This window comes from Anoplolepis gracilipes, chromosome 17 (assembly GCF_047496725.1).
Source record: "Anoplolepis gracilipes chromosome 17, ASM4749672v1, whole genome shotgun sequence".
NCBI lineage: Eukaryota > Metazoa > Arthropoda > Insecta > Hymenoptera > Formicidae > Anoplolepis > Anoplolepis gracilipes.
Window position 1 is genome coordinate 4,027,920 of NC_132986.1, and position 22,177 is coordinate 4,050,096.

The window sequence follows — 22,177 nt, forward strand, 5'->3', positions numbered from 1 at the left end:
TTAATAATTTATTTATTTTAATCCGCACCTCCAATATATAATTATGCCTTCACTATTAAATGCAGTTTTATATCCCAAAGCCGAATTAATACCACAATAACGTACATGTCTAACGATTCTGTCACCCAAATATAATAACTTGTCAATTTTACTCAAATTCCACCGTAGCGCAGTGATTTCAGTAAATTCAAATTTTAACAATAATAAAAGATTCGATCAAACCCATCATCTGCATAATAATTCCTTACCATGAATCCAATTTGGTTTGCCAATAAAAATCCGGTCAGCTATCATTTATAATTATTTCATATATCAACCATGGAGATAACTTGGTGCATACACATATACATATATATATATATATATATATATGCGACTCGCTGCAGAAATCATGATCCACAGATGTTTTAAAGGCAAATTATAATGACCTGACAAGAACTCCTCGAGGCTCAGACAATATTTGAGTGATCAAGTAAAACCAATAATAATTAAAATGAACTACACAAGATAAATATATGTATATACATATTATAGTGAAAACAATATAAATATCCCATAAAGAGTTTAAAACGAATAAAGCTCTGGAAGATAACTAAAGTTAAATAGTCACACTTAAATATATACAATTACTTAATTAACTCTTACTTATACAAGGTGTCTGAAATAACTTGAACGTGATAATATTCTCAAAACTTCGTTATCATTTTATTGAGGATGAATGATAATTACAATATACATATGCATAATAAACAAAAGGACCATACCTATATATACGGTGGTACGATAATACACACATCATACACTACATAAACCAAGTATAAACGCATAATGAACACCCAGAAATAATTACATAGATACACGCTCCTTAACAAACACACCATAAAATTATATAACAATAGTCACTTAATATACCCGATGATACAAAAATACGCGCGTTATAAACTTATCATCTACACAATGTTTAATCAGTATCTGACTATTATAGACATATTATCCACCCAGTAACACGCAAATACACACACTCTATAAATAATTTATATACATAGTGACCCATTAGTACGCACAAATAAAGCACTCTCAATAAACCTATTATAAACTTATTACAGGCATATTCATATATTAACATACACATAATCAATGTATCATATACATGGTAACGCAATAGTTTCGGATCTTATAACTAATTCATACATATTCCAAGCGTATCACTTAAATTACACACTCAACCTCTCACAATATAAACTTGTCTTAAATTTATGCATTTATACACACTTACACACTCCTCATCCATCCATTGTAAATATATCACGGCATATTACATGTGCATTTATACCATTATTACATATATATAAATATATAAACCTTTACTACTAGTTATAATGATATACATACATACATATAGTTATATAATAGCGAGTTTAACGTCTGTAGACTAATTTAGATCTTGTAATCCACGAATAACATTATGCGACATCATAGATAATTGTTAATTAATAAGTTAATTAGCGTAATGCTCTCATATCTCTACAATTATTTAAGTACAACGCTATAATACAAGGCGGCGATAAGTAATTAATCAGATAAGTTATCGTAACGCTAGTAATAATTGCGATATATCTAGAAATAACGATATAGATATTACATTATAATGCTAGTCCCGAAGGTTCTAGAACATTCAGGAACCGCCGGATCACGTGAAAATTTCGGACAAACACCGTGATAGCTTACTATTGCCCGGCGCGTGATACCCGTGACAAACAAGCATGACCAGGATCGGACCACGTTGCGCGCGCTATAATTCAGAAGGTGGGAGCCCTCAGCGACCACGGGTATATAAACGGGAGCACCGTGTGCTCAAAGATCAGAGTATTCAGTTCTCGCCTAGACAGTTCAGATCATTAGACAGTTCAGATCATATTTAGTATTCGGCTTTCGCCCGACAGTAAAATCTGTTGTACGGTTCGTTCCGACCATTCAGTTTTCGCATAATCAGTATTCGATCAGCAGTCAATACTCGATTCATACAGTACCCAGTAAATTCATTGTACGTACAGACAGTCATTTATACGATTTAATAATCGGTTATCCTTATAACATTCAATCATACATACGCTCTCGCAAGTTTTCGCGCAGTGTAATTAATATTATATCTTCGAATCAGTGGTTTCTAGTTCATTACGGTATTATTCACACAAAATCATTAATTCAGAGAGACTTCGAGACTAGCATATCGCGAATACTATTAATTAGCCTTCAGTTCTTACGTTTACTGTCGTATAAATCTATTCTTGATTATTTGTATCCACTGTTACTATTATATTTCCTTTCTCTTTATCGATTTCCACGGCGCTCACAATACATATCGAATTCTATCTATCACTTTTAAAGATATTTTATCTAAATTTTCGTTTGCAGTGAATTACTTCTATCAACAATATAAGCGTATTATCTTTTCCTCTCCATGCAATTGTTAATGCCGCCTATCTATAATATCGTTTACGCGTCCGAAACCAGTCTGTGCGTGAAATCATAGTCGAAGGAAAGTTCTATTAACTAATGTTGTAATACTAATATTGTAGATCCACATTCTTGTGTACACCCGCGTTACAGTGTGCTTCCCAGTGGTTCCTGTAACACATAACAATTTAGTGAAGTGAGTACGTTGTCGTAATTATTAAGATATATTCGTGTAATCATTAATCATATTGTTTACGTGTAATTACTCGAAATATACATACTTGTGTCAGTTCGCGGCCCCTGTCCATTCCGGGCGTCGGTCATCTTTTCGGTGTCAATTCTTCTCGCCGTTAACCTCTCGCGTCTATACCTGTAAATATAAAGACAAGCTTTCTATTCTAATTTTAATATTGAAATTATCGGGCAAATTAGTGCTACTTATCTGACGAGGTCATCCTTCCTTCAAGCCTACTTCGGGCTCTCTCTTTCATCCTGCGGCGACGCGCGCCTCCTCCAGGGCGTTCTTGTATTCCCTATAGCTTCTTCCTATATATATTTTTTTTTTTCTCTTTTCTTTCTTTCTTTTTTTTTCTTTTCTTTTCCCTTATCCGCTCACCAGTGGCAAGGTCCGCGACGTCCGCCTTGACATACCCAGAGCCTCAGATATCTGTAACTTATAATCGAAGAGATTAATATTTTATTCGGACGTCTTCATAGGGAATGTCATTAGACAGAGAGCGATAACCATTCTTACCTACACCGTAGGGCGCCTCCTCCAGGGCGACCTACATCCTTCCTACGTAGTGTGCCTCTCTCAGGGCGATTCTACGTCCCTTCTAGCAGTGCGCCTCATTCAGGGCGGCTCTGCCTTCATCCTTCGTAGTGCGCCTCCTTCAGAGCCGGACTACCCCTCTCTAGGTCGCACGCCTCTCTCAGGGCGAACGACTCTCTTCTCCGAGGAGCGCCTCTTTCAGGGCATTCCGCCTCCTAGCGTGCAGCGCGCCTCTGTCAGGGCGATCTGCCTCCTCTCAGTCCACGAACCGCGCCTCTGTCAGGGCGTCTCTCACAATTCCTCCGATCGCTCTTCTTGATCTAAAATATAGAATAAATATTAAATTAAAGTAAACTCATTAAGGCTCACCCTGTCCCCGCAACCCGTCAGATAAGGTCAAGTCAACTCGTTTACCAATTTACTTTAACGCGTATGTTTTTTTTTTTCCTTTTCATCACTCGCGTTACTATTACTAACCCCAGTCTATACCCCTCCGCGTATTCAACTATGGCGTCGATTATGATTTCGCTTACCTTCTTAGCTGCGTCATGGGTCGGTCACGTCGAGCAGGGCGTGCTCACCAATTGAAGCGCCTCATCCGGTCACTATACCAAGGCGGCTCCTACCTGACGGTCCGAACAGCTGCGTCGCCACCAGGTAGTCAGAGCCCAGCATCCGTCGGGTATTTCACTTACCCTCCACCGGGAACCCATACATCGGAGTCATCAACCCCTGACCAGCTACACGACGCCGTCACTCCACCGGCATCCAGTAGCGGGGTCGTCGCTTCCTCACATAGGCCCTTACCGCCTATCGAATACCGTCCGTGGCCCGTGCCCCCGCCGTTGATAGACTTCGGGATTACGCAACCGAGGATCATTTCCTCCCAGGCTTTCTTCGGGCGAGTATGCATCCTGTCGTCCGCTGAAGCACCTATCAATTCGCCTCCTGATAACCGTCCGTGATTTAATTGTCTAATCGTCTTGAAAAATATAATATAACTGTACATATATGTTTATTATAAAATAATGATAAATACATAAAAATCAGTATACGTAAACAATCTGCATTCATTGTCTACTCACTTCACATCCTCCCTATTATCTATTACGTCCCGACCTCTAGTTTCCGGTGCACCGCTACGCTGATCGTGACAGGTTTACCGCTCGGCCACCGCGATCCGCGTACACCAACCATCGTAACCGCACCTCGCTCGCGAACGCAGAGGACGTAACAACTGGTGACAGCGGCGGGACGTAACATCAGTATCTGACTATTATAGACGTATTATCCACCCAGTAACACGCAAATACACACACTCTATAAATAATTTATATACATAGTGACCCATTAGTACGCACAAATAAAGCACTCTCAATAAACCTATTATAAACTTATTACAGGCATATTCATATATTAACATACACATAATCAATGTATCATATACATGGTAACGCAATAGTTTCGGATCTTATAACTAATTCATACATATTCCAAGCGTATCACTTAAATTACACACTCAACCTCTCACAATATAAACTTGTCTTAAATTTATGCATTTATACACACTTACACACTCCTCATCCATCCATTGTAAATATATCACGGCATATTACATGTGCATTTATACCATTATTACATATATATAAATATATAAACCTTTACTACTAGTTATAATGATATACATACTGTTACGTCCCGCCGCTGTCACCAGTTGTTACATCCTCTGCGTTCGCGAGCGAGGTGCGGTTACGATGGTTGGTGTACGCGGATCGCGGTGGCCGAGCGGTAAACCTGTCACGATCAGCGTAGCGGTGCACCGGAAACTAGAGGTCGGGACGTAATAGATAATAGGGAGGATGTGAAGTGAGTAGACAATGAATGCAGATTGTTTACGTATACTGATTTTTATGTATTTATCATTATTTTATAATAAACATATATGTACAGTTATATTATATTTTTCAAGACGATTAGACAATTAAATCACGGACGGTTATCAGGAGGCGAATTGATAGGTGCTTCAGCGGACGACAGGATGCATACTCGCCCGAAGAAAGCCTGGGAGGAAATGATCCTCGGTTGCGTAATCCCGAAGTCTATCAACGGCGGGGGCACGGGCCACGGACGGTATTCGATAGGCGGTAAGGGCCTATGTGAGGAAGCGACGACCCCGCTACTGGATGCCGGTGGAGTGACGGCGTCGTGTAGCTGGTCAGGGGTTGATGACTCCGATGTATGGGTTCCCGGTGGAGGGTAAGTGAAATACCCGACGGATGCTGGGCTCTGACTACCTGGTGGCGACGCAGCTGTTCGGACCGTCAGGTAGGAGCCGCCTTGGTATAGTGACCGGATGAGGCGCTTCAATTGGTGAGCACGCCCTGCTCGACGTGACCGACCCATGACGCAGCTAAGAAGGTAAGCGAAATCATAATCGACGCCATAGTTGAATACGCGGAGGGGTATAGACTGGGGTTAGTAATAGTAACGCGAGTGATGAAAAGGAAAAAAAAAAACATACGCGTTAAAGTAAATTGGTAAACGAGTTGACTTGACCTTATCTGACGGGTTGCGGGGACAGGGTGAGCCTTAATGAGTTTACTTTAATTTAATATTTATTCTATATTTTAGATCAAGAAGAGCGATCGGAGGAATTGTGAGAGACGCCCTGACAGAGGCGCGGTTCGTGGACTGAGAGGAGGCAGATCGCCCTGACAGAGGCGCGCTGCACGCTAGGAGGCGGAATGCCCTGAAAGAGGCGCTCCTCGGAGAAGAGAGTCGTTCGCCCTGAGAGAGGCGTGCGACCTAGAGAGGGGTAGTCCGGCTCTGAAGGAGGCGCACTACGAAGGATGAAGGCAGAGCCGCCCTGAATGAGGCGCACTGCTAGAAGGGACGTAGAATCGCCCTGAGAGAGGCACACTACGTAGGAAGGATGTAGGTCGCCCTGGAGGAGGCGCCCTACGGTGTAGGTAAGAATGGTTATCGCTCTCTGTCTAATGACATTCCCTATGAAGACGTCCGAATAAAATATTAATCTCTTCGATTATAAGTTACAGATATCTGAGGCTCTGGGTATGTCAAGGCGGACGTCGCGGACCTTGCCACTGGTGAGCGGATAAGGGAAAAGAAAAGAAAAAAAAAGAAAGAAAGAAAAGAGAAAAAAAAAATATATATAGGAAGAAGCTATAGGGAATACAAGAACGCCCTGGAGGAGGCGCGCGTCGCCGCAGGATGAAAGAGAGAGCCCGAAGTAGGCTTGAAGGAAGGATGACCTCGTCAGATAAGTAGCACTAATTTGCCCGATAATTTCAATATTAAAATTAGAATAGAAAGCTTGTCTTTATATTTACAGGTATAGACGCGAGAGGTTAACGGCGAGAAGAATTGACACCGAAAAGATGACCGACGCCCGGAATGGACAGGGGCCGCGAACTGACACAAGTATGTATATTTCGAGTAATTACACGTAAACAATATGATTAATGATTACACGAATATATCTTAATAATTACGACAACGTACTCACTTCACTAAATTGTTATGTGTTACAGGAACCACTGGGAAGCACACTGTAACGCGGGTGTACACAAGAATGTGGATCGTACAACAGATTTTACTGTCGGGCGAAAGCCGAATACTAAATATGATCTGAACTGTCTAATGATCTGAACTGTCTAGGCGAGAACTGAATACTCTGCTCTTTGAGCACACGGTGCTCCCGTTTATATACCCGTGGTCGCTGAGGGCTCCCACCTTCTGAATTATAGCGCGCGCAACGTGGTCCGATCCTGGTCATGCTTGTTTGTCACGGGTATCACGCGCCGGGCAATAGTAAGCTATCACGGTGTTTGTCCGAAATTTTCACGTGATCCGGCGGTTCCTGAATGTTCTAGAACCTTCGGGACTAGCATTATAATGTAATATCTATATCGTTATTTCTAGATATATCGCAATTATTACTAGCGTTACGATAACTTATCTGATTAATTACTTATCGCCGCATTGTATTATAGCGTTGTACTTAAATAATTGTAGAGATATGAGAGCATTACGCTAATTAACTTATTAATTAACAATTATCTATGATGTCGCATAATGTTATTCGTGGATTACAAGATCTAAATTAGTCTACAGACGTTAAACTCGCTATTATATAACTATATGTATGTATGTATATCATTATAACTAGTAGTAAAGGTTTATATATTTATATATATGTAATAATGGTATAAATGCACATGTAATATGCCGTGATATATTTACAATGGATGGATGAGGAGTGTGTAAGTGTGTATAAATGCATAAATTTAAGACAAGTTTATATTGTGAGAGGTTGAGTGTGTAATTTAAGTGATACGCTTGGAATATGTATGAATTAGTTATAAGATCCGAAACTATTGCGTTACCATGTATATGATACATTGATTATGTGTATGTTAATATATGAATATGCCTGTAATAAGTTTATAATAGGTTTATTGAGAGTGCTTTATTTGTGCGTACTAATGGGTCACTATGTATATAAATTATTTATAGAGTGTGTGTATTTGCGTGTTACTGGGTGGATAATACGTCTATAATAGTCAGATACTGATTAAACATTGTGTAGATGATAAGTTTATAACGCGCGTATTTTTGTATCACCGGGTATATTAAGTGACTATTGTTATATAATTTTATGGTGTGTTTGTTAAGGAGCGTGTATCTATGTAATTATTTCTGGGTGTTCATTATGCGTTTATACTTGGTTTATGTAGTGTATGATGTGTGTATTATCGTACCACCGTATATATAGGTATGGTCATTTTGTTTATTATGCATATGTATATTGTAATTATCATTCATCCTCAATAAAATGATAACGAAGTTTTGAGAATATTATCACGTTCAAGTTATTTCAAACACCTTGTATAAGTAAGAGTTAATTAAGTAATTGTATATATTGAGTGTGACTATTTAACTTTAGTTATCTTCCAGAGCTTTATTCGTTTTAAACTCTTTATGGGATATTTATATTGTTTTCACTATAATATATATATATATATATATGTATTATGAGTGGTTCATTTTAATTATTATTGGTTTTAATTGATTACTTAAATATTGTCTGAGCCTCGAGGAGTTCTTGTCAGGTCATTATAATTTGCCTTTAAAACATCTGTGGATTATGATATCTGCAGCGAGTCGCATATATATATATATATATATGTATATGTGCATGCACCAAGTTATCTCCATGGTTGATATATGAAATAATTATAAATGATAGCTGACCGGATTTTTATTGGCAAACCAAATTGGATTCATGGTAAGGAATTATTATGCAGAAGATGGGTTTGATCGAATCTTTTATTATTGTTAAAATTTGGATTTAATGAAATCACTGCGCTGCGGTGGAATATGAGTAAAATTGACAAGTTATTATATTTGGGTGACAGAATCGTTAGACATGTACGTTATTGTGGTATTAATTCGGCTTTGGGATATAAAACTGCATTTAATAGTGAAGGCATAATTATATATTGGAGGTGCGGATTAAAATAAATAAATTATTAAAGTTGAAAATATGAGGTGTTCCTGAAGTAAAATGGGTCTATAACAATGTGCGCTTAACTTTTTATGGCGGGGCTGTAGCCCTATAAGTTGCTACCTTTTTTGGTTCCTTATGAGCCAAGGCGCCAGGAAATATTTAATTAAGGTCACTGGGCGGGTTTTTTATGTGATGTTTAAACCGTTAAAAATTGGGTGCTTTTCGATGTTGCGACAACTTTTGATATATTGAGAAAAGTGATTTAGACTGTGCATAGGAAGTTGCAATTGCACATACGAGTTACTTGGCTTGCTCAGTTTTAATAATTAATGAAAGTTCATATACAGGGTGTCCCGAAAGTACCGATCGGAGTTTATTATATGAAGCTTATGGAATTTAACCAAAGGAATCGGTCGGTTGTTAAACACTATTTTATACTAATGTTTGGATAATATGACAATGTTAGTTTATATACCGGGTGTCAATTTATTAAGGTGAACATGTATCGGGAGTTGTATTTCCGCTCATTCGCAGTTACGATCTCTTTTCTTGAGTGATTTTAGCTTGTTATATAGATTTACTTTATATTTTTGTTATACCGGGTGGTGGTTAATTCTCGATGCGTGTGTCTATGGTGATGTGTACGTGTATGTTTGTGTTTAGTAAGAGTGATGACGACGAGGTGGAGTGAACATTGGTTTATATTATCGCTATTACTTAATTTACGTTATTCTATTGACGCATACTTAATATTATGTTTCCTTTTTATTTTTCAGATACTGCAACTAGAGTGACAAAACTAAATGGGTAATTATAATAAAATTAAGATGTTCGACCGACTTGGTGGGTCGTTTCTCTTCTCTTTTTCAGGTGCTGAGGAGGCGGACCAGAAGGTGATATACCGGGTGGCCGGAAAATAGGTGAGAATTTTCATTGGACAATTAATTAATTATTTTCCTTCATTTTTAGGTAGGTGATAGGGGAGAACCAGTGATGGGGATAAAACAGGAAAAAAAAGGAAGAAAAAGAAAAAAAAAAGGAAAAGGATGTTTTAGCCGGAAACATAATAAAAGGTATTTATCGGCTTAATCTATTTTTGATAATAACTATATATATATATATGTATATATATAAAAAGAAAAGGAAAGTAAAAGAATTTTATAGGTGCTTAACGCTTACTATGTCTACTTAACAGGTGACGTATGGAGTCAACGGACGGCGACTGGTGTCAAGCGGAGGCGCTGGACGTGACACCCCCCTCCTTAAAAGTGGAGCAGCGTGAAATGATGCGACGGTGAGCTCGTTGAACTCGGCTTACGGTGCGGTTGATAGACGGTTGATCTTTCGTTCCAAGTGCAAGTAGGCTTCTCGCAGGTTGGCGATCTCTGAAGATATGGCGGGAGTCCTCTCCTTGGAAGAGTGGTGAATCGTCATCGTATCCGTGGATTCATGAGAGATGTCCTTCTGGATTCGGTGATCTATCATTGGGCGCGATAATGGAGAATTGCTGAGTGTCTTGGCAGGTGTTTCCTGTTTGGTTGGTTTTTGAGAGTTGGCACTATCATCAGTCATTAACATATCATCATTTGTTAATATGTTTTTATTTTTCAGGCTCGAGTTTCGATAGCTTAACTTTCTTGCTAGGCTTTTCAAGATGATAAATAAGGTGAGTATTATAATTCCACCAATAACTGTTGTTGTTACCGAGACCTCCACGATGTATACAGGGCTCGAGTGGTCTGGTCGTCCTGGAGAGTCGTCTGTGCTTGGATTCTGTACGTCCGAGTGCTCGTGAATCTCGTTTAACTCGTCGATATGTTGACCCCATGGTAGCGTTCTTGATTGGAGGCCTTGAGGATCGATAGCAGACACTTTCAACTCTGGAGTGAATACGTACCATTTGTTTCTCATTTTGTACATTGCCGTAGCAAGCGGATCGCATTCAATTTCTGTGCCTTCGCCAGATATAACGCGTGTTCTTGGCTTTAGGTACATGGGCTTCCCGTCTATTATTACTGGGAGCTCCTGGAAACAGCTTTCCGTGGCCCTGATCCGTGCGGGTACAGGAGTACATCGAAATACTTGTACAGCTTCCCCTCGTACGCGCGCTGAGTATCCTGGTGTTTTTGTGACGGCGTACGCAAATGATGGAGGGTCTTGGTGAGCCATGGCGGTCAAGGCGTGTAATTTTGTTACTTCCGTGAGGCATTTCCTCATGACAAGGTCTTCGTAGGTATTTTCTACGCTCAGGTCTGTCTTTGTGTTACTCTTGTACGAAAAGTACGAGTGGTGAGATCGGTGCACCTTATTTACGGATGGTTGATTCTTTACGTAAGAGTCGTTGATTTCCCGTATTACTAGTCGGGGGTTTTCGGTCTGTATCACAGTGGCGTTGCAGACGTCGTGACGCGCTCGAGCAAACGCGAGCAGGTTGGTGTTTTCTACCGTTAAGGCGTATGCCGTGGGACGTCCCGTAATTTGTAGTCTTTTGGCAATTCCTCTATACAAGACGGTATGCCGTAGTTGAGTGCATCCTCCGTGAACAAAGGGGGACCAGAAATTATGAAAGCCCTCTTCGTCGGTGCATTCAAGGTCGATGTATGTGCAACTAGCACCACTAGGTAAGAATATCTTGGTTTCCATCGTGTCGATCTTGACAATGGTCCGTTTGAACGTTATGTGCAAGTACACGTTTATGACGCGTTTTGTTTTCAGGTCGTCTGATGGCAGGTTGTGGGCGCTGACGGTTTCGGTCGGCGGAATAGTGCGGCTATTCACGCGGTTGGCAGAAAGGCCGTCAAGGGTCTGGTTCCCGAATTGCAGTTTCCCTTGTGCGTGTATGTGCATGCATACAGGAGCAGATACAGATAAGTAATGTCGTTTATTGCTGGTAGGTGTTGTAGATTCCCTCGTGGTGTGGTCCGTGTGGCTGATCACGTAGTCTATCTCTATGCGGCAGCTTAGTACGTCCGCTGTGGTGAGTCTGGGCTTCGCGAGGATCTCCACGCTCACATCTCGGGTGATTGGAAGCTTCCCGTGTAATCGACAGGCGTTGTTATCGAGCAGCGAGATTGTGGTCCCGTTGTCGCACGGCGTGTTGCAGTCGTAGCCTACGAGGGCGTTGCAGTCCTGGGTTGCCAGATACGCTAGGAAGACGATCAGTGAGGCCATTGTGAACTCTATGTTGATTCTGCTTAAGAGAAAAATGTAGAACAGTACGTTCCGGTCTGAACCAGAAAATGGAGAAGATAACTGAGTAATCCAATCTGAAACAGAAGAAAGGTAGTCATCCTGGTTCGCCGTAGTGGGCTTTCCGTAGTCTATTGACGTGCACTATTCGCGTTGATTTATTAATTTGAATTCGCACGTTTTCGTGGTCGAGGATTTCGATAATGCGGTACGGGCCGTGATATTCTTTTCCGAATTTATCTGTTTTACTCTCGTTTAATAGAAAGACGTTATCGTTTGCGTTGAAAGTCGTCGGGTTTACGTGTTTGTCGTAGTAATTTTTGGAGCGCTCTTTAGCCCTAATGAGATTAGCTCTAGCGACTTCCTGTATATCACAGATTTTTTCGAACAGGTTTGTTAAGTAGGAGTGATATGTTTCAGGATCTTCTTCGGGGTTGTGTCCCGATGGAACTCTGGCGACACGTCCGAAGATCAATTCGTGAGGTGTGTACCCGGTACCTTCGTGTACTGAGGTATTATACGAAAAACTGGCACGCTCAATGAGGTCGTCCCATGCTTCTTCCTTATTGACGAAGCACTTCAGGTATTCCATTAGAACGAGGTGCGACCTTTCGAGTGACCCATTAGATTGTGGATGGTGAGCAGTCGTTCGGAAGTGTTGGATACGGAACTTTTTGGTTACGCTTTTCATGAGTACACCGGTAAAGTTCGTCCCTTGGTCGGTGAGTATGCTTCGGGGGCATCCAAAACGACAGATAAAATAGTGGATAAAGGCGTTCGCCGTGGTTTCGCCTCTAGCGTCTGGTAGTGGTGCGTATACTGAGTATTTTGTGAGGAGATCTTGCATCGTTAGAACGTATGAGTTGCCGCTAGGAGTGGTTCTGAGTGGTCCTACTATGTCGAGAGCCACTTTGTCGAAGGCGCGTCCAGGTGTGTCGGTCAATATCATTGGTTGTCGAGTCTTCCTTCTGACTAGTTTCATAGATTGACACGTTCGACAATTCCTGATGTAGTTTAATATATCGCCTTTCATTTTGTTCCATGTAAACCTTTGTTTAATTCGCTGGTACGTCTTCGTGACGCCCTTGTGTCCACCGACGGCAGATTCGTGATTTTCGCGGATTATCGCTGTACGGTCCTCTACCGGAGGGGTGACGGTTGGTCCATGACATGTGCTGATGGTGACGGGCCTTTCGGAGAGTATCGCTTGCAGTGTCTGTAAGACTCGATCCCATGGTATCGTGTCGAGGCTGGGTGTCTCTCGTATGCTAACAGTATGTAGTTGTAATTCCGTCATCACGTCGAGGGTTGATCTGAAACATTCCTTTAAGATTTCTTCGTCCAATAATGTTGTTCTTTTCTCTTTTGCAGGTAGTACTATAATGTGTCGTCCCGCGTCTATGGATGGATAGACTCGCGCTCTTCCGAGCATTAAGTCGTCTAGCGGAGGTAGGTATCCATCTTGCTGTAATTCCATAGCTCCCTTATCGAAGGGGTGTTTATCAACGGTGACCAGTATGATTGTGTTATCGTTGCAATTCAGTAATGGTATGTTGCGTTTCTTAATACGGCATCTTGTGCTATGGGTGGTTATTAATTCTGGTCTCATTTGCAGAGTTTCTTCTTCGGGAAGGATTTCCAAGGTATCGAATTCCTTATCGCTGTTGTCGTCAACAGTGGTTTCGTCCGGCGGTTCTGTCACGGGGTCGGGTGGAGGTTCTGGGGGTATAGAAGGTAAGTGTGATATTGTTTTTCCTCGTGACTGAAATTGCGCTACGTTATCGACGCGTTCATTGTTCGTCTGTTCGTCAAGGAGGTCCAAGAGTCCTTTCGTAATTAACGGTGGTGATTGTTGGTTATTCGTGAAACGTGGGGGAGGTGAAGGATGGGAAGATGTGGGGGGAGGTGGACCGGATGATAGAGGTTTACTGTCGAATATTTCCTCAGAAGAGTCGGAAGCTACAACATACGGCCGTGAGGTGATTATTTCACTCTCGACCGTAGACCTTCTGGTAGGTACTTTCCGACGCCTTTCATCATCAGAACTGTCATCGTCAGTGCTTGTAATTAGGTCTCGTACTTTCTGAGGGAGACGTATGCGTTTTTTTTCGATCGGGAGAATGGAAACAGTAGCGGTTATAGGATTTCTGGACAGGGCATCGGCATTTTTGTTCGTGACACCTGTCTTGTATGCGACTGTATATTCGTATTCTTCGAGTTTCAGGCGCCATCGCATAAGGCGAGAGGTCGGGTCCTTCACTCGGTTTAACCAGGCGAGCGGTTGGTGATCCGTCACGAGCGTAAACTTGCGCCCGTAGAGGTAAGGTCTGAAGTGTCCGACGCAATAAATTATGGCTAGCAGCTCTTTCTCTGTTGTCGAGTAGTTCCTTTCGGCTGAATTGAGTACTCTGGACGTATACGCGATTGGCAAGTCTTGGCCGATTGTTCCTTGGCTTAGGACTCCAGCGATAGCGTAGTCGGATGCGTCCGTAGTGAGCAGGAATTCTCGCGTGAAATCCGGGAATTGCAGTACCGGTTCTTCGCAGAGTCGTCTTCGAAGAGTCTCAAAAGCGTGTTGTGTATTTTCGTTCCATGAGAAGGTACTGTTTTTCTTCAGGAGGTCCGACATTGGTTTAGCTATTCCTGAAAAATCGGGGATGAAGCGGCGGTAGTAGCCTGATAAGCCTAGAAATTGTCGTACGTTTTTCAGACTCCTTGGAACTGGAAAGTCTTTAACAGCTGAGACCTTCTGGGGGTCAGGGCGTACGCCAGTATCTGTAATTACGTGCCCGAGATAGACGACTTCATGTCGCAAAAACTCACATTTATCTGGTTGTAAAGTGAGATTGGCGGTTTTTAAACGTTTCATTAATTTATCCATTTTAATGTCATGTTCCCGTAACGAGCTTGCGTATATCACTATGTCGTCCATGTACACCAAAAGTTCTATACCTTGCAGTCCGGTCAATATTTGGTCCATTAATCGTTGGAAAGTGGCCGGTGCGTTTCTGAGTCCGAATGGCATCCTGGAGAATTGGTAATGGCCATGTGGTGTAGAGAAAGCTGTTTTGTGCGCATCCTTGGGATCCATTGGGATTTGATGGAACCCACTGGCGAGGTCGAGGACGGAGAAATATTTTGCACTGCCCAACTGGTCGAGGATATCGCTGATATTTGGCAGAGGGTAGGCGTCTCCTAGCGTTTTTTCGTTGAGCCTTCTGTAATCGATGACCATTCGCCATCTCTTGTTTCCAGTTGAGTCCGGTTTCTTCGGAACGATCCAGACGGGGGAACTGTACGGTGAAGTGGATGGTGTCACTATATTTTTCTGAAGGAGCTCGTTGACCTGTTTATTTATTTCTTCTCGATGTATTGGCGGAAATCTATACTGCTTCGTGTGTATAGGTATCTCGTCCGAAGTGATTATTTTATGGGTGATTGTTGAAGTTTGGTCCAGATATTCTCCTGGTACGTAGAATCTGTCATTGTGTCGTTTTATTAGTTCAAAAATATTCTCTTTTTCTAGGTCGTTAAGATGATCGAGGCGCAAGAGTCGTATTATTTGAGTAATTCTGTCCGGTGTAGAGTCTTCCTTATGATTGTGTTCGCGCCGGGTGAGTATCTCGGGTGAGTTCCTTAAGTTTTTCCAATGTATCTTCTCGTTTACCATATTAACTATTTGCATTTTGTGTATGTCGTTGTATTTCGCAAGATTAGATGCACGCTGATCGATGAGAGTGAAATGATGTATATTATTATTTGTTTCAGGTTGCTTATTTGTAGCTACGCACAAAGGGGGTGAGTCATCCGCTTTTGCGGGGCTTAGAGGAAAGTAAGGAAGAGCAATTATAGAAGATTGACCGCCTGGGCCGAGACCAGAGGAAGGGGTTCGCACCGACGCGAGAGCGGCATCGTCGTTCGCCGGCGGAGATAAGGATCCCCTTTCTGTGTAAGTAATGTGAGAATGATTTGTGATAATAGTATTAGAATCAAGGGACGTGTGCGTAGAAACGATTGTAGCTTGAAGTGTTGCATTTTTTGTAGAAAGGGATGGGGGATAATCGGGAGAGGTATTGGGATGTCGACCTAGGTCGACGCCGCACCTTGGTGCGACAAGAGGAAGGCAGTGCTCCTGCCCGTAGAGATGATAGTCGGGATCGACGTTTTGTGTTGGTGTATTAAGAAGAGGAAGAGAGGGGGTAAATGTATTTTGGTTTTGTAGCGTATTTTGTTTGTTAAATGATGAGTTTGATTGTTTGTTGTTTTCAATGTGTATCTTGGTCTTTGTGTTATTGTGTAGTTTGTTTGGTTGTTTATTTTTGCATGTAGTAAAATTATCTTGACTCGTTGCAGGTGCAGTGCGTGCTTCTTGGGTGCGAAGGCTTTTGCTCGCTTGAATTTTGACGGGACTATTGCCCGATGGGCTAGAGGGTTGCCTCAGAGGCTCCCTGGAAGGGGGGTCCTGTGATATTTTTGTTACTTCTGTTAGCGTAACGGTAGGTATTATAATTTCTACTTCTTCGTCTAATGTATTCGTGATGCCGATATATGCCTTGTCGTTGATACACGTGACAAGTGCATCTCCGGCGAAGACCGCGTCGCGGGCGCGTATCGGGGCGAGATAACCCGTTTTAATTTCCGGATTAGCTATGCGGACCGTGATTCCCAGCTTCATACGTGAGGGTATGACAATGGACTCCTTGTCCTTGAATGGAAACGCGCAGTCGCGCCACGTGATTAACTTATTACCGTAATTAATGCACGCGTTATGTTCAGTGAAGAACGACGAACCTAATATGCCCTGTGTGATTATAGGGAATTCGTCGGCTACCACGTGGAAAACTACTGGGGTTTCCGAAACGTATGCTATGGCGGATCCCAGAGTGGTGACAACATTTTCGGTGATACCCGTTAATTGGATAGTCTCCTTGTTGTTGATTTGAATATCGGATTTAATGCAACCTTTCTTTATTATATTAGGCTGTGCTCCTGTATCGAGCATGAAGGCTGTTGGTCCTCGGAAAGACGGTGATGCGAGCTCGACGGCCGGTACGTTTCCGTCGTCTCCTCGGAGGACGTGAAGGGATCTGGTTTCCCTTCCATGCAGAGGGTGGAGCGGATTTGGAAAGGGCCTCGGGACGCTCCGTTGACCGAGACCTCTGTTCGGTTTCCCGAATTTCGCGGAGGTGGATTATTCATATTACTATTAGCGTGCGTATTATGAGAGTTATTGGAATAATTATTATTATTATTGAAATTATTATTATTATTGTTATTGTACTTTTCGCGATACTGTCGTTTACGGCACTCGTGTATGAGGTGTCCGATCTTTTGGCAGTACCCGCAAATTTTTCGTTCGTGTGCATTCCCGGGACCGGGCGGCGTATTCGCTACCGCAGTCTGATCGCGTTGGAGAATTTGCGTCACGGGGGCCGGTGCAGCGTTACTATTGTGATTATTGTTACCGTTCGCGTTTCGAGTGCTCTTGTATCTTATCTCCTCTCTTTCTAGGCGTTTATTAATTGTGACCACTTTAGAGCAGGCGTCGGGGAGGCTACTATATCCTTCAGCGCGAAGTTCTATTCTATATTCGCGTGGAAGTCCTTCGTAAAACGCTTCTAACGCGAAACCTTCTATTCCGGCAATCTCATTTTCGGATAACGGTCTACCGAGTTGGACTTGATCTCCTTCAATTATGGCCGTTTTCAGATCCTTAACACGCCCGATGTAGTCAAGTATGTGCTCGTTCGGCTTTTTGTATGCCATGCTTAATTGTCCGCGATAATAGTTCGAGCTTCTAGCGGGACCGAAAGTTCGCCTGAGGCAGTCGAGAAATTTTTCCACGGTCGGGTGGATTTCATCCTCTACGGCTAAATATGCGTGGTGCGTTAATTTATTTCGTAGCATACGGACAAATAATGCTTCGTCTACCAACGGTACCGATTCTTTTGCCCTTTTGCATGCCCTAGCGAATTGTAGCACGGGGATGTTATGCCCGTCGTATTTCGGCACCAGTTCGAGAGCGTCGCGCAGATATGATTTCGGATATCCCATAGGATAATGAGAACCGTCGATTCCGGCGGCTGAGGTCGTGGGCTTGATATCGTTATACGAGGCGTTCGACATGTTAAACGATGGAGGCGCGTTATTTGTTACGTCCGCTGGGCTCGAGGCCTGCAAACCGGGTAGATTTTTAGCGAACGCGCGCATCATGTTTTCCAACATTTCAGTTCGGATTTTTAATTCTCTTTCTTTTTCGCGTAGATCTCTAAAAGCTTCCTCATGGTTTTCGCGTTCTATGTTTCCCGAGAGATCATCGGATTGAGCCATATTTAAAGGTAAGTATTTATTATCGATGGTATAGCAGGACTCGCGGTTGCGAACGATTGTGCGTATATAATTTCTTTTTGTTGCGGGTATGCGAAAGCGGAATCGCGTACAATCACCAGTTATCACGATTATGAACAGGTAATTATCACCTAAGAGGTTAGTGGTTAAATTAGTTTGGATACATATAACATGGATACATATATTTTACGAAGAATTTTGAAGTAGTATTAAGGTATAAGGATTGATGGACAACGACCGATTTATTTATTTATTGAGGTTTGAAAAGACTTTAATTGTAACTTTACTTTTAATTTCCTTCGAGACTAGTAAAAGAAATAATTCGCGATGATGATTTTAAGAAAGAAAGATTTTCTTGAGAAAATGTACTCGTTTTCGATAACGAAGAATAGTAACTTTTATTTTTGCACTGATTTTTAGCGGTAATATCCCACCGCTGTCACCAGTTGTTACATCCCACCGCTGTCACCAGTTGTTACGTCCCGCCGCTGTCACCAGTTGTTACATCCTCTGCGTTCGCGAGCGAGGTGCGGTTACGATGGTTGGTGTACGCGGATCGCGGTGGCCGAGCGGTAAACCTGTCACGATCAGCGTAGCGGTGCACCGGAAACTAGAGGTCGGGACGTAATAGATAATAGGGAGGATGTGAAGTGAGTAGACAATGAATGCAGATTGTTTACGTATACTGATTTTTATGTATTTATCATTATTTTATAATAAACATATATGTACAGTTATATTATATTTTTCAAGACGATTAGACAATTAAATCACGGACGGTTATCAGGAGGCGAATTGATAGGTGCTTCAGCGGACGACAGGATGCATACTCGCCCGAAGAAAGCCTGGGAGGAAATGATCCTCGGTTGCGTAATCCCGAAGTCTATCAACGGCGGGGGCACGGGCCACGGACGGTATTCGATAGGCGGTAAGGGCCTATGTGAGGAAGCGACGACCCCGCTACTGGATGCCGGTGGAGTGACGGCGTCGTGTAGCTGGTCAGGGGTTGATGACTCCGATGTATGGGTTCCCGGTGGAGGGTAAGTGAAATACCCGACGGATGCTGGGCTCTGACTACCTGGTGGCGACGCAGCTGTTCGGACCGTCAGGTAGGAGCCGCCTTGGTATAGTGACCGGATGAGGCGCTTCAATTGGTGAGCACGCCCTGCTCGACGTGACCGACCCATGACGCAGCTAAGAAGGTAAGCGAAATCATAATCGACGCCATAGTTGAATACGCGGAGGGGTATAGACTGGGGTTAGTAATAGTAACGCGAGTGATGAAAAGGAAAAAAAAAAACATACGCGTTAAAGTAAATTGGTAAACGAGTTGACTTGACCTTATCTGACGGGTTGCGGGGACAGGGTGAGCCTTAATGAGTTTACTTTAATTTAATATTTATTCTATATTTTAGATCAAGAAGAGCGATCGGAGGAATTGTGAGAGACGCCCTGACAGAGGCGCGGTTCGTGGACTGAGAGGAGGCAGATCGCCCTGACAGAGGCGCGCTGCACGCTAGGAGGCGGAATGCCCTGAAAGAGGCGCTCCTCGGAGAAGAGAGTCGTTCGCCCTGAGAGAGGCGTGCGACCTAGAGAGGGGTAGTCCGGCTCTGAAGGAGGCGCACTACGAAGGATGAAGGCAGAGCCGCCCTGAATGAGGCGCACTGCTAGAAGGGACGTAGAATCGCCCTGAGAGAGGCACACTACGTAGGAAGGATGTAGGTCGCCCTGGAGGAGGCGCCCTACGGTGTAGGTAAGAATGGTTATCGCTCTCTGTCTAATGACATTCCCTATGAAGACGTCCGAATAAAATATTAATCTCTTCGATTATAAGTTACAGATATCTGAGGCTCTGGGTATGTCAAGGCGGACGTCGCGGACCTTGCCACTGGTGAGCGGATAAGGGAAAAGAAAAGAAAAAAAAAGAAAGAAAGAAAAGAGAAAAAAAAAAATATATATAGGAAGAAGCTATAGGGAATACAAGAACGCCCTGGAGGAGGCGCGCGTCGCCGCAGGATGAAAGAGAGAGCCCGAAGTAGGCTTGAAGGAAGGATGACCTCGTCAGATAAGTAGCACTAATTTGCCCGATAATTTCAATATTAAAATTAGAATAGAAAGCTTGTCTTTATATTTACAGGTATAGACGCGAGAGGTTAACGGCGAGAAGAATTGACACCGAAAAGATGACCGACGCCCGGAATGGACAGGGGCCGCGAACTGACACAAGTATGTATATTTCGAGTAATTACACGTAAACAATATGATTAATGATTACACGAATATATCTTAATAATTACGACAACGTACTCACTTCACTAAATTGTTATGTGTTACAGGAACCACTGGGAAGCACACTGTAACGCGGGTGTACACAAGAATGTGGATCGTACAACAGATTTTACTGTCGGGCGAAAGCCGAATACTAAATATGATCTGAACTGTCTAATGATCTGAACTGTCTAGGCGAGAACTGAATACTCTGATTTTTGAGCACACGGTGCTCCCGTTTATATACCCGTGGTCGCTGAGGGCTCCCACCTTCTGAATTATAGCGCGCGCAACGTGGTCCGATCCTGGTCATGCTTGTTTGTCACGGGTATCACGCGCCGGGCAATAGTAAGCTATCACGGTGTTTGTCCGAAATTTTCACGTGATCCGGCGGTTCCTGAATGTTCTAGAACCTTCGGGACTAGCATTATAATGTAATATCTATATCGTTATTTCTAGATATATCGCAATTATTACTAGCGTTACGATAACTTATCTGATTAATTACTTATCGCCGCATTGTATTATAGCGTTGTACTTAAATAATTGTAGAGATATGAGAGCATTACGCTAATTAACTTATTAATTAACAATTATCTATGATGTCGCATAATGTTATTCGTGGATTACAAGATCTAAATTAGTCTACAGACGTTAAACTCGCTATTATATAACTATATGTATGTATGTATATCATTATAACTAGTAGTAAAGGTTTATATATTTATATATATGTAATAATGGTATAAATGCACATGTAATATGCCGTGATATATTTACAATGGATGGATGAGGAGTGTGTAAGTGTGTATAAATGCATAAATTTAAGACAAGTTTATATTGTGAGAGGTTGAGTGTGTAATTTAAGTGATACGCTTGGAATATGTATGAATTAGTTATAAGATCCGAAACTATTGCGTTACCATGTATATGATACATTGATTATGTGTATGTTAATATATGAATATGCCTGTAATAAGTTTATAATAGGTTTATTGAGAGTGCTTTATTTGTGCGTACTAATGGGTCACTATGTATATAAATTATTTATAGAGTGTGTGTATTTGCGTGTTACTGGGTGGATAATACGTCTATAATAGTCAGATACTGATTAAACATTGTGTAGATGATAAGTTTATAACGCGCGTATTTTTGTATCACCGGGTATATTAAGTGACTATTGTTATATAATTTTATGGTGTGTTTGTTAAGGAGCGTGTATCTATGTAATTATTTCTGGGTGTTCATTATGCGTTTATACTTGGTTTATGTAGTGTATGATGTGTGTATTATCGTACCACCGTATATATAGGTATGGTCATTTTGTTTATTATGCATATGTATATTGTAATTATCATTCATCCTCAATAAAATGATAACGAAGTTTTGAGAATATTATCACGTTCAAGTTATTTCAAACACCTTGTATAAGTAAGAGTTAATTAAGTAATTGTATATATTGAGTGTGACTATTTAACTTTAGTTATCTTCCAGAGCTTTATTCGTTTTAAACTCTTTATGGGATATTTATATTGTTTTCACTATAATATATATATATATATATATGTATTATGAGTGGTTCATTTTAATTATTATTGGTTTTAATTGATTAC